Raw genomic sequence first — 14,782 nt, 5'->3', positions numbered from 1 at the left:
CTCATGTGACAGAAAAACCTACCACATTCTAATCAATTACCGACTTCCGCAAGTGGCTGTAATATAAGACGAGTGGAAAATATTTCCAGTAACAGCAGCATCAATATTTTAAGGTACCAAATCTATTTAGGGAAATTCATTTATTTTTAGTGCACTTAAAATAACTTAAAGGTCCAATACTAAGGAAAGTGAACATTTAAATTTCTTTTAAAAAGCACAGAAACTATTTCATTTTATTGGAAAATGAAAGTTGGTATGTAGAAATTCGAAATAAATCGCAATATATGTACAATTATTTTTCTATGAAGTATGAAGAAATTTAAAAAGACCTGGGGGGTCATTCTGTCGATTCATTGAAATTTCAACATAATACACATACATTTCTTTGAGTTCCAAAGACCTTTTGTAAATTTTGACCTGCCAATCTTCATTATTTAGTGTCTTGCAGAAGTCTATGCACTGGCTATGAAAAAATTTGCCAACTCACTTTCCCTTAGTAATGGACCTTTAAAAAGAGGATGAACTCTAATTTATGGATATAATTATCACAAGCAGGAATAAATCTTAACCCTTAGCCTGATAAATTTCTAAAATTGACTGGTCCATTATTCAATCTGGGCAATAACATTTATTATTTGAAAGGGTATTCACTGAAAATTTTCTCAGTGCAGGCTGATCTTGGTCCGCACTGGTCGCAAAGGCAGAATCACTTGCCGCCAGCAGGTTAAAGGTTAAATATGAATTTAATACAACTGTTGCTCCTATGAGGTTAATTACTAAGAAACTGGTATACTGGAAAACACTAATTGCAGGAGGTCAGAAGGGAGGTAGTTATCCAAGGTTTTAAGCAATCAGAACAAAGAAAGTGCAAGGAATACAGCCAAAGTGGACATGGATCCTTCAGCAAGCCCGAGTGCTCCCCAAGTGCTCCAGCCACAGACGCTTGCCCAAGCAATGCTTTACTATACATGAAAGAAAACATGAAGTCTTGTCTTTAAACAAAACATGTCTGCTTAGCTCAATAGGGAAAGTGAATCTACAGATCCTGGAGTCTTGAGTTTGATCCCTGGTGGAGGTGTATGTTCTCCGTGACAATTTGATAAAAGACATTGTGTCTGAAATCATTAGTCCTCCATCTCTGATTCTTGTGGGGAAGTTGGCAGTTACTTGCGGAGAACAGGTTTATACTGGTACAGAATCCAGGAACACTGGTTAGGTTACCTGTCCACCGTTACATGACTGAAATACTGTTAGTATAATTTACAGAGGTTGTATTTTTTTGGTGGGAGGCTGAAAACAGTCTATCTTGGTAAAATAAATCTTTTACGAGACCATAAATAAATCCCTTTTAAAGTAATATCATAACATTATTCTTTTGTGTCTGGTGCCATTTCTTGGCAATAAAAAACTCATTGCATAAAAATAATAAATCATTCTTGTTTCTTATAAAGCTGTTTCGCAATATTTAATGGAAAAAAAAAAGAAGATGGTCATTCGATAACAATCCCATTAGTCAATTCTAGCGAAACATTACATCCTCGCTTAAAATGGTCTACAGTATCATTCTCTAGAATGGAAAAACACATCCATAAAATCCTATTATCGTGCAATGATCTACTTCTGTATGAAGATACCGCTACGTTAACGGAAGATCCAGGAAAATTTCCTTCATGTAAATAACAATTATTATGACACATTAATTAACTGAAAAACATATTTCTTCCATACTAGTCAGTTCAGTGTTTGAAGCAATTGATTTATAGTCGTAGAGTGTAACAGTTTGTTGTTCCGCAGAGTTTTACATTTTTTTTTCACAATTAAGGGCAATACTGACATAGAAATCTCTGAAATAACTGCTGTTAAGAATTTTCAGTATTAAATATTTTATGTGTGTGTTAAAAATGTATGAAGGCTGAGGGGACTCCATGCCTACTTTAAACACAACCAATGGTATTTTATACCAAATTTGAAAATTTATATCTTATATTTAACAAATAATCAAGGCCTTCGAGTGGCTTATCGTCTGATTTACCACGGCTCAGAGTTCAGATGCGTAGGAATTGAACCACGAGGGCGTTAGCCCAAGTGGTTAAATACTGAAGCATCTGAACAATGAACCGTGGTAAATTAGATGATAAATCACAAGAAGGCCTTGATTATTTTCATTCTGACATGGTCATTGATATATTTTAATAAATATTATGCTGGGCTTCATTTACGCCAGGAGTAATGTATCGGACGTCATGTGGCAATTTGACGTCATAATTCTCTCGCGCGTCAACCGTTGTTTATCGCAGAATATATAGAGCTTGATTTTCTTCTTTGTTTAACTGGAAATCAAATCAAGCCATGTTAGAATGTCAGTTTTGTCTTCTCCTTATTTCATAATGTTTTTCACTGATCCAATAGCGCATACTTTTGAAGGTACAGTAAAGAAGTGTTCGCTCAAGGTCGCAAGTGAGTAAGTAAAAATTAATGTTCAAGTTATCCAGGCTTTTAAGTGACCCAAAGATAGAAAATATAAGGAAAATGACCAAAGACCACATTAACCTTTACTCTTTACTCTGTTGTCCCCTTTTAAAACAGAATGTTATTTGTAAAGAAATTTATGTTATTTTCATATAAAACAATTTTTTCTTTCTATGATTTGAGGATGTTCAAACTTTTTACTCTGAAACATGGACCTAACTCTTAAGATAAATTAGGACAACCAATAAAATTCATATCTTCCTTTTTAAGCTTTTACACAAGTACGAGGTATAGACTTAATGTCCTAGTACAAGCAGTTACTTGTTTTATAAGTAAGTTCCCCCAGACACATTAATCATAATTATGCAATAAAATACCTCCAGAATTTTCAGTGTAACCAATTCTATAGATAATCTGTGGAAGTCTAAGTTTCCGATCTATATCCTTAATAGAGAAAAAATGTTCCTACTGGTATCTTACAAACATATTTAATTTGAGAACCATTTTGCAGCACAGAAAAAAACCCTAGAATTGTGTCCATTGGACATTGATGTCCCCACATATTGTGCCATTCTCTAAATAGCAAAGTTTTCAATACAGACCATCTTCACATGAAGGATGGATGTTTGCAGCAAACTGTATTAAGAGAGGGTTGTGCATCTGAGTAACTCTGAATCCATTCCTTCAACAAGAGCACCACAATGCAGAGCAATATATGCCCGAAGGTATGGCCTTTGGCCCCTAAGTGTGACCTTGACCTTGAAGCGAGCCATCTGAAACATGTGCTCTGCACATCATCTCAATGTGGTAAACAATTGTGCCAAGTTTATTTAAAATCCTTCAAGCAGTTCAAGAGCGGACATGAAACAAAGTCATATGACCTTTTACCCCTAAGTGTGACCTTGACCTTGAAGTGAGCTTTCCAAAACATGCGCCCTTTACGTCATCTTGATGTGGTGAACATTTGTGTCAAGTTTCTTAGAAATCCTTCAATTTCTTCATCTGACCAAATCTCCTAAATTAAACAGTAACGTTTTACAAAAAAAAAAAATGCAAATAAACTTAAATGTATTTCCGTTTGTCCCTAAAAAACATGCTTTATAGAAATCTGATACAACACACTGTTACTGCCTATTATCCACTTAAATACAGTTGAATTTAAAAATCAGGCATTTTCTCCATGACAATCAGTTTGTGCATTATACAGAGGAAATCTGATCCATTTTTTCTCAGACTGTAGCTGAATATGGCAGTGCCTTCAACAAAATTTAAAAGATCAACAATCACGACACAATTATTGTAGATAATAAAACACGTTTTAGTTTCTTTTCAAATAAGACATTTTATTGACATAATTTCAATCAATGTAGCTCTACCATTAATAAAATTTGATTAAAAGAATCCTACATGGAAAAATTCCTCAAAAGGAATTTATCAAGAGTGCGTTCACTTGATTAGGCACTGGCACGCTAAAGTACCATTACGTTACCATTTGCCTAACGGCAAAACCCTGTCTTGTATGCTTGTATACACATTTATTTACTCTCCCTAAATATGTAACAAAATCATATTATTCACTGCGGAACAAGATTTTTATTCACTGCGGAACTAGATTTAAACAGGGGGAAATGAATTGGTCAGGAAAATGAAAAGACCTTGCCTGAGGCAAGGTACTAATTTCCCTCATGATTATATTCTTAGATTAATTTGTGATTTCATGATCTTTTTTGGGGGGGCAAGGAAATGTGAACTACTTTCTAAACTACCCAAAGTCCTCTGTTTAAGTGATTAAAAAAGCAGAGAAGAGAAAACGTCAAGTTAAATGAGTGATATTGTGATGTCAACATGCAGCTTATAAGCCTTCCCTGCTTAATTATTTTCTTACATGCAGAGCCCGCTGTTTTTTTTCGATGAGGTATTTATGATTTTGTAGATGTTTTGTGCATAAATATTTGATAAATATCTTTCAAGTGAAAACAGGAAACAGGCAGAGCATTAGTTTGATAGTGCAGTTATTTTACAATAGTTACTTCCCTTGGACACTGGCAACCATTTGCAGGTAGATTATAATTATATGAGTTGTAATATAGGATCAGCAAAAATATCTTGCTATTTAGAAAAAAAAAACTAAACAGAGTGCTTATTTCTTTTAATGCAATTGCATTTTGGAGACAGTATTTCTCATGATTAAGTAAAAGGAATTATGTCCACAATTTGCAATCAAGGGAGACAACTTATAAATCACTTACATTTGTTAATTAAGACCACAACAACAATGCTTGCTTTCTTGACTCCACACAATCTGAAAAATAAAATTTACTTTGAAACTATTTCACAAAATAATGGAAGCAGGAAACTTTCCTCATATATTGCATTTCATTAAGGTAGTGGGCCTGTGATTACAATGAGCTATTTCTGTTTATTTACATGAAATATTTTTCTCCATATATGGCTTTGACATTTTCAACTGTTATGAAAAAGAATTTTCTGTTAGGGCTAACCCTTGCCCTGCTAAATTTCTAGAATGAACTTGTCCATCTTTCAATCTGGACAGTACCATTAACTGTTAAAAGGGGTCCTTACCAAAAAGATACTGACTGAATTTAAATATGATTCTTAGGGTCTATTTCTCTGATTATAGTTAAATCAAATTGCATAACCTGTAGCAATATTTTGTCAGTCAATATATCAATTTTTTTTTCAATCAATGACAGCCCTAATAAAATGTATAATATCATAACCATTTCCACAGCTCATTACTCAACTGCCTAACAAAGCAGTTTTCCTTCATCTATTTTTCAAAAGGACAATGCATCATGCTGTTGAACATGCACATTTTTGCATTTTCTGCTGTTGCATGATCGGTCGACATCTGTACGCGCAACGCTGATCAAAGGAGAGTGAAATATCACTCCGCAGCCGGGGTATCGTCAACACATACTCATCTTAATAGACCGCCTAAAGACACACCGATTGAATGCTGAACAAAAATACATTTTTCCTCTCAATCACACAGCGTGCCTTAATGAAGTTATGCAAAATTTGATAAAAAAAATCCAATCTTGATATTTAATATAAAATTAAGATTTTTTATCTGATTTTTCGAAAGCTGATATGGGAAATGAATAATGTAATAATGCATGGTTCACAAGAAAACACTTCCCAGTTTCCAACAGATGTCACAACGACACCATAAAGTATCATATTATGCAATTTATTCTAAAAGTGCCAATATAAATGAATGAGTAAGGGGGCACACATGGTGTATAGGCCCTTTAATGGCATATATCTCATACATCAAAGAAGGTTTGTCTGAAGAACTATATTTCTTCATTTCAGGAGTTTAATCAGACAAAAACTGCTTAGATCTTGTTCAAATTTTGTGCATAGTTAAAGCTAGGGCACAAGTGTCTTGCATAACCAAAATTTGGTGAGAAAATAATCTTTTAATAAATGATGCAAGTTTTCCTCTTGTTTCTATCTAGTAATAGTCTCAAAAGCATTGTGCATTATTTCGTTGAAACAACTGTGTGATATAGGCAAAATCTCAGGATCTGTTTTGTGACTTATGGGGTTTTGGCTCTTACAAAAGGGTACACTTATGCTGTTTTGACTTGGCGTTAGGCAGATACAGATTTAAAGCAACTTGAACAGCCATATTTTTGCAGTTAGTCATAACTGTCTTATCATACTAAATACCAGTAATAAACAAGTGAATAAGAACTGCCATTTTTGAAAATGGCAGAAGAAGATTGCATACAGTTTAGTGTGATTAAAAATCTTGTAACTGCATTTAAGCTTTGTAACCACACTTACCGATTTTAACCCCTAATGAACATGAAAAATGATTTGAAACTAGTTCTAAAGAAGTTTGTTCCAAATTTGTTCAAAATGATACTCCCTTGCTATGACAGAGTAATATATGTTTTCAACATCTCTTTAAAAGTTGCCATTTTAATTTGCAGTAACAGGGTTTGGAATTAGCACCCATCAGTATACTTTAGACATTACCAGGGCCTCCTTTTCTCATAAGCTTTATTCATATAAACACTCATAAAGACAAAAATAGATTTTACGAAATTATACAAGTAGCACAGAAGACATCAAAGACCAATATTATTGACTGTACATCAAACAATCGTAATCCTAACGATCAGTTCATAAATATGATTACGGAAGTGTCTGACGCCAATAAAATTCACATGAAAATTCTTTAAGCCAAAGACGCGATATTTTCTACTGCTTCCGACAGTTTGTTACCAAACTCTTTAGCTCACAATGGCAGAGATTAAAAAGGACAATAACGGTATGATGTAATGATTGCAAGAAACAGTTTCAATGCAGCCAAGGAAAAAATCTTTAACGAAGTTGCTGCGCCGGTGTCACTGGAATCAAAAGAGCACTACTCAAGTATCACTTACTATTCATCTAGACTGATATGTTTGTAAATCACGTTTACAAATTATCAATGCAACAATTTCAAAAAACAATTTTAATGCAGTTGGCTGCTATATTATCGGGACTCAAAGAAGCGAAGCCTCAAAGCCTCGTATATCTCCTGCGAGTCAATAGCGCATCACCTGACAATCTCCTATTACACAATTAATTAAATTATGTAACTTGATAGGAGACAAAAATCAATGATTGGCATGCAAATGTAAGATGATGCTGATGGAGCTTAAGATAGCGTCTTGTTCATTCAATACCGTAATTATCATAAATGTGAGCGCACTTAATTTAAATATGACACCATTTGGAAACAATTGACATCTTTAATTGATGAAAGTGACAGGAATTATGATGCCATACCTATCATTAACATCCTTTCAACTCATTCAATGAATATACTTCTTATATATGCAAAAGTTTTATTATTTAACATCTAGGTCCGTATTTTGAAAAAAAAATGAAACAACACCAAATCACAGAAAGAAAGAGTTGTTTTGTATAAAAATTGAACAGCATATAAATCTACAAAATGATTTCCTACTTTTGTATCATAAATAATATTAACTTTTGTAAGCCATTCCAGTGATATCTGTATCTGATTCTGTTGTCTGAAAGAAACCAACAACTTCCAAACATGAAGCCTAGGTGGCAAGTTGAAGTGACACATGACTTGACAAAACATCTTGCCCCTAAACAAGAGATCCAATGCATAACTTCTTAATTATTTCTTTCTTTTTTTTTAACTGAGTAAAATAATTGCTCATCCTTGCAATATTTACCAGCAAGGGTATAAACTGCCAAGATCAAATCTATTTCTGTCCAAAGATCATGAGATTGAAATATACATACAGACATAAAGAACACTTAGCAAAATTACTGTGAACAGAGCAACAGAACAATAAAATATACCTTTTACTGATAATACCGCCCTTATCTATCAAATTTACAGTTACAATATCTGACATTAGGTCAGAAGATCAAATAATATACTACTGTAATCAATTTCCAGGATTGCTGGTATTTCTACCATTTACACACAGAAAAACAGAAAAATGTCAATACATCCAACAACAATGTAATGATAGTCTTTGTAGAGAACATGAAAGCAGATGAAGATTTCTACTTGCAGTACCTGTGGATATTTAGGAAACTGTGATTTGTTTGAAACCAGTTTTCTTGAAATCTCAAAAAACCAAAGGCGAAGTTTCCTCATCAACAGCTGATGGATTCATTTTTTCATCATTCTGTTAAGCTTCATTAACAAAAATGTTGTGTACCTGCTGTATGAAAACAACAAGTTCCAGTCTTAAGTACTCCCAATATCAAAACCAAACAACCAGGAAAAAAATCCATATCAGGGTTATGCTTTTTATGTCTGAAAGAAAGAATATAATTTTTCTAGCAATTTAGATGAAAAAAAAAATATACAGATTTATACACACCAACTGTAATAGTTCACTTCCATTAGAAGTGATATACAGGTTCTGTCAGTGGAGAGTCAGTGGAGATTCAGACAAGTGATGAATAGTTAGACAATGTCACCAGGGACTGCAGTAATGCATGGAAACCAGCTTTACATTGTCACAGATAGAACACAAAAGTCATGTGTTGAAATGGCAGGATTTATCTTGCACATTATGTACATGATGTATTATGTCACCCAGTAACTGTTGTTCTCTGGAACAAACAATCTGTATAGATATTATGGCAATATTTGACAAAAGAAAGAGGTAGCATTATTGAGAAAAGTCAAAATGTTATGTGAGAAAAGCTCAGAGAAGTCTTCTGTGAAAGTCACCAGGTAGCATTCACATGTCTCTTATGAGATTGGACGAGTGTTTGCATATCCATGTTAACCATGGTAGTTGGAAAACTCATGTCTTCTCTAATGGAAGTGGCTGATCACTATTAAGTAACATATGCATGGTGATGTACAAGTAAATGTTTGTAAGACTTGTGTGAAAATAGCCATGTGTATAAGAAATGTGTCAACTACTCTTATAAATTATATAAACTTTTGTGTGTAAAATTTGTAATTGCTTTGCTCAGGCATTTACATAATTGACTGATCAAATCCGCTACTAATTAATATCAAACAAATCTGTCAAAAAATTATAGTTGCAAAGATCATTCTTTTGTTGAAAGCAACAGCTGATGAACAAATAAAAGCAAAACCCACACAAAAAAAAAAGCAAATAAGCTGGAAGAAACCGAGAGAAATGTAAATCCTCTCAAACAAAAGGCAGGCACTTTGTTTAACGAAGGAACAATTAGTTGTCAATACCACCTGGTCTAGTAGAATCATTTTACTTGTTGAAAGGATTGTTTAAAGTGGTCTTTCAGGAAGCTATTCCATATCAAATCTTTGCTTTAGGGAAACATGTGCAAATGACACAGGAACACTTGAAACATAGAAGCAGAAATAAGATGCATACAAATTACACACAGGCATGTAAAAGATATTAATTGCTTATTAAGCAGCTTTGAATGACTGTTGTGAATGTGATTATATGAAAATAAGAAAGCATGTCTGATTATATCAAAAAGGGAGCCTGTCAGGTTAACATTCGGCATCGACTTCTCAAACAGAGGTTGCTTGTTCAATCCATGGGCAACAAATTTCTCTGTGATAATCAGATAACATCTAAGGTCATTCCACCAATAGCTTTGATTCATGTGGGTAGGTGGCTCGTACTTGTACTCAATCTAGGAAGAGGCCTCCCCTGCTGGTTGGTTACAGTAGCTGACTTAGAATCACACGCCCCTCACTCCTGTGAGTTTGAAACCTCGCTTGCCGTGTATAATTCTTTCATATCAAGAAGCTTTTCCCCAGATGCAGGCCTTTGATGAAATTATGCCAAGAAGAGCACCTGGCGTCTTCCTGCAACGTAAACAGCTGGAAAGTACCATATAATGTATAACTGTGTTGGTGTGACATAAAACTCAACAACAAAAAACATTCAATCTATCAAACAGCAGGCCATCTTACTAGTGTAAATGCATTGGAAAATGGCATTGTACACAAAACAGCAAACAGCTAAGTAAGAGGCCACTGGCAAATTAAAATTGCAAGACCACTGTCATTTTTGACTGTATAAAAGCATGTCCATAAATGCTAGTTTATCTCGGTACCATCTTGTGACCCTATCCAATCTAGCAAAACTAATCACTCTGACCACTGTTTCAATCAGACAAACTGACCATAAGTGGTTTAATCTGATCATTTACTTATTTCTTTGTCCATCAATGGTCAGCCGAGGTCACCTTCAGTCTGAAGTATTGTCCTTGAATGACCCATCCATCCACTGTTCACCATTAGACTTGACCCAACAGGAAATGAGAGGACAATGATTTATTGGCAATTTCTAATAGACATTTGTACTTGTCCCTAGTCATGCAACATTTAATGCAATCAAAGATGTGTGGACAGAGATCAATGTTAACACAGAAACAGGACACAAGGCTTTGCAGTTCTTTTTAACTAAGACACAACAACAAAAACCTGTAAGCTTGGCAAAGCTCAACAAGGTCCAAGCACAGAAACATTAGTGTGTTTTTAAGCAACAGAAATTCAACAGAAGAACATTAACTTGAGTGAGCTAAGTACAAGTTATAAAGATCTACATTATAACTTGCATTAAGAGACCACCTAAAAGGAAGGCAAAAAGTGGTCTCTTACCACAGCTGGTATCTTAATACAATATAATTTGTTACTGAATATCACAAGAAGGAACTGAAAAAGTGGTCTCTTCATGCATGTGGTCTCTTAACAGACCTTGTCTCTTGGGCAAGTGGAACTACACTGTTACCTTGGCCTTTGGCCTACTGACCCCAATAACACTAAAGACCATCTACAGGCTAAAGGCAATCACCCTGTAATCTTTAAGCATTGTGAAACAAGACATTCTCTAGTCATTTACAGTCCACAGGCAATCACCCTGCAATGTTTGAGGATTGTGAAACAAAACATTCTCTAGTCATTTACAGACCACAGGCAATCACCCTGCAATGTTTGAGGATTGTGAAACAAAACATTCTCTAGTCATTTACAGACCACAGGCAATCACCCTGCAGTGTTTGACGATTGTGAAACAAAACATTCTCTAGTCATTTACAGACCACAGGCAATCACCCTGCAGTGTTTGACGATTGTGAAACAAAACATTCTCTAGTCATTTACAGACCACAGGCAATCACCCTGCAATGTTTGACGATTGTGAAACAAAACATTCTCTAGTCATTTACAGACCACAGGCAATCACCCTGCAATGTTTGACCATTGTGAAACAAAGCATTCTCTAGTCACCTACAGACTACAGGCAATCACTCTGAAATGTTTGACCATTGTGAAAGCAAGCATTCTCTAGTCATCTACAGACCACAGGCAATCACCCAGCAATGTTTGACCATTGTGAAACAAAACATTCTCTAGTCACCTACAGACCACAGGCAATCACTCTGAAATGTTTGACCATTGTGAAAGCAAGCATTTTCTAGTCATCTACAGACCACAGGCAATCACCCTGCAATGTTTGACCATTGTGAAACAAAACATTCTCTAGTCATCTACAGGCCACAGGCAATCACCCTGCAATGTTTGACCATTGTGAAACAAAATATTCTCTAGTCATCTACAGACCACAGGCAATCACCCTGCAATGTTTGACCATTGTGAAAGAAAATATTCTCTAGTCATCTACAGACCACAGGCAATCACCCAGCAATGTTTGACCATTGTGAAACAAAATATTCTCTAGTCATCTACAGGCCACAGGCAATCATCCTGCAATGTTTGACCATTGTGAAACAAAATATTCTCTAGTCAACTACAGACCACAGGCAACCACCCTGCAATGTTTGACCATTGTGAAACAAAATATTCTCTAGTCATCTACAGACCACAGGCAACCACCCTGCAATGTTTGACCATTGTGAAACAAAGCATTCTCTAGTCATCTACAGACCACAGGCAACCACCCTGCAATGTTTGGCAATTGTGAAACCAAACATTCTCTAGGTTAAAGGTCAGTAATTCAAATCCTTCTTTGTTTCATATAAAAAACGACAACTTCAGGTCGTCTTTACGTATCTTTAGAGAACATCAGTTTTTCCTACACCTATTTTTCATGAAAGTTCTATCATAAATTAACGAAAAAATGAAAAGAAAATAGGGGGTTATGTAGTTCCTAGTGAAATGCCAGTCAGTTGTGGTCTGCTACCCTAAAAATGGCGCATATTTGCTCTCGTCCGCGCAATAAACACCTATTTCTGGTTTCGATCTGCAAAACTTGCCATGTGGGGTGTATGAACATGAAAACCGTCTCATTTCATGCAGAAAGTATTCCAGGAGTGAAAAATGGTGATTAAAGCACTCGTTCTACACGAATTTGCGCAAAAAATGGGAAAATTAGGATCTGTTTATTATGGACTTCTTTCGACTACACCATGGAAGCACATTTTCGACCAAATTACTGACCTTATTCCTATAAGAAATGTTTCTTATCAAATTTCACACAATTTTCATCTCTGTTTTCAAGAACGATGTAATACCAAACATATTGCCAAGTTTCATTGTGAAATTTCGAGATTTTAGAGAAATATAGACATTTAATAGAAACCACCCCCTACCAATTTACTGGGCTAAATTTTGGCCCTATGGTCCTTTTGTTGTATTTTGGTAAAAGTTTCACTCGTTTGCATTATTTTTCACTTGGATTCTGAAATATCATTCATTCCGTCATGAATAAGACCTAGCGGGATGCATTTTGTGCATATTCTGACATTCTGGAGACCAAATATTGGCTTTTTAATCCCAGAAATCGCTGCTGAATAGGTGCATCTACTCAAAATATGGTCAAAATTCAAAAATTTTCAAATTTCACTATTATTTTGCATTGGAAACACCCTTTTATATCGTATACAACCGATCTATGACTATTAAGACTAATTGCGATGTGTTTCGAGAAAGTCTTATTTCAGCTCTCTAGTCATCTACAGACCTGCAATGTTTGACCATTCTGAAACCAAGCATTTCCTAGTTATTAACCATTAGCCTGCTGGTAGAAAGTGGTTTTGCCTTTGCAACCACTGCAGATCAAGAGATGTGCAGGCTGCTCATGGTCTGCACTGTTCGCTATTCAGTCAACAAATTTTCAGCAAACACTCTTTTGAATAGTGGTACTACCCAAACTGAATGATGGACCAGTCTATTTGGTAAAGGTTAAGCAAAAGCCATATCCTCTTTCAACCGATGGATGAACTTATGGACTTACTGACCTACTGGCCAACAGTAAGCAAAGCAACATACCCCTCTACTTGGAAGGGTGGCATAGAAATATGATACAACTTTGTGCAGCCTTCAATTTCTCTGGTAAAAATGACAGCAACAAAGCCTCATGAATAATTTGCATACTTACTCTTTAATATAATAGCAAGTACCAGACAGGAGAAATTGAAAAGAGAAAGCCTCTTTTGTATTGACATTCAGATCTACAAGAATCACTTTACAAAATAACATGTTTTGATTTATTTTCTGATGTGAATTGCCTTAGAAAATAATATATATAATTGTAACATTTCCTCGACAGAAGAAAAAACATCATGAAAATTGTCTTGGTTATCTAGAATTAGTAATAATTATTTGTACATACAATCTTCAGAAGATTCTAACATGAAACCTTACAACCATCTCAAATGTGGTGTAATGATGAAACCAAAGGTCAGAAACATGGAAATTAAGATCTTCCAGGTTCTAGATAAATGTCTAGACTGTGAGCATATCTTTCTTAATCAAATAATAGCTAAACCTGAGAACAATTCAGAAATCGAAATTGATGAAATTGCTATTAAGATATAAATGTCTGCTATCATCTGTCGACATCTGAAGACATGGGATTTCATAAATGTATACCAACAAAATAGTTCTTTGTATTTCATAACAAAATCAACATAAATGTCTGCAGATTTAGTCTAGGGAATTCCATATAAAGCATGTACAGCATAGTAAGTGTCAGAAATGCTTCAAGCTCCACTGAAATAAATACTTTTTGATATTCAGAATGATAAATCACTGAAACAATATGTCTAACATACAGTCAAACCTTTGAACAAACACTGGTAAAGTGACTTTTGTTCCAAAGTTGTTTTTATTCAGAAAGTTAGATCTGAAAGATGGGAAAACACTTCTAAATCTTTACTCAGACACAAATTCAATTTTGTACATGCACATTTAGAAGTAAGTCAAAGTTCGAGCCTTGCTTGGGCCTTGAATTCTTCATGTAAGGAAACCATCGAGCTGGCTTATGGAAGGTCGGTGGTTCTACCCAGGTACATGCTCATGATGAAATAATCCACAGAGGGGCACCTGTCTTCCTCCACCATCAACAGCTGCAATGTCACCATAATTATGACCAATAATTGTGTAGGTGTGATGTTAAGTGCTCCCCACCCCCCAAAAAATTATAAGAAGTAAACTGTTTGATATGCACAGACTTTTAACTCATTATGTCTTTTCTTATTTATCTATCAATCCATATCTATTATTAGTTTTATCTAGAACTTTTCATACAATGTACAACTCATTTGAGAATTTGCAGCAGAACAGTTAAAGGATAATCATGATAGAGCTCTGTGAACAAATCCGCTGCAATAGAAGAAAATTGAAACCCTCGATGAAACTGAGGACTGCATGCATTGATTGATCGTGGAAGCTTAACTAGATTTCTGGATATTCTTGGAGCGTCAGGGGTACGATGAATGTCCGTTTCTGTTGACAGTTATTTATATCCGTTTCTATTGACACTGATGGAAATTCTGAACTATTCGCTGTCGTTTATGGAATAATGATCGCAATCTGCCTAATCCA

At 35.1% G+C, this 14,782-nt stretch overlaps 1 protein-coding gene across 17 annotated transcripts in view; it reads right to left on the bottom strand.

Annotated features, from left to right (window-relative positions):
• LOC123558649 (teneurin-m-like) overlaps positions 1–14,782 on the bottom strand; it is a 241,368-nt gene that overhangs the window by 182,858 nt on the left and 43,728 nt on the right. For all 17 annotated transcript variants that reach the window (XM_053544291.1, XM_053544306.1, XM_053544307.1 and 14 more), the window contains one exon: positions 4,719–4,771. The gene's annotated coding sequence lies outside the window, so the exon portion shown is untranslated. The remainder of the gene's footprint in view (positions 1–4,718; positions 4,772–14,782) is intronic.

This window comes from Mercenaria mercenaria, chromosome 5 (assembly GCF_021730395.1).
Source record: "Mercenaria mercenaria strain notata chromosome 5, MADL_Memer_1, whole genome shotgun sequence".
NCBI lineage: Eukaryota > Metazoa > Mollusca > Bivalvia > Venerida > Veneridae > Mercenaria > Mercenaria mercenaria.
This window is presented reverse-complemented; position numbering and strand designations above follow the sequence as displayed.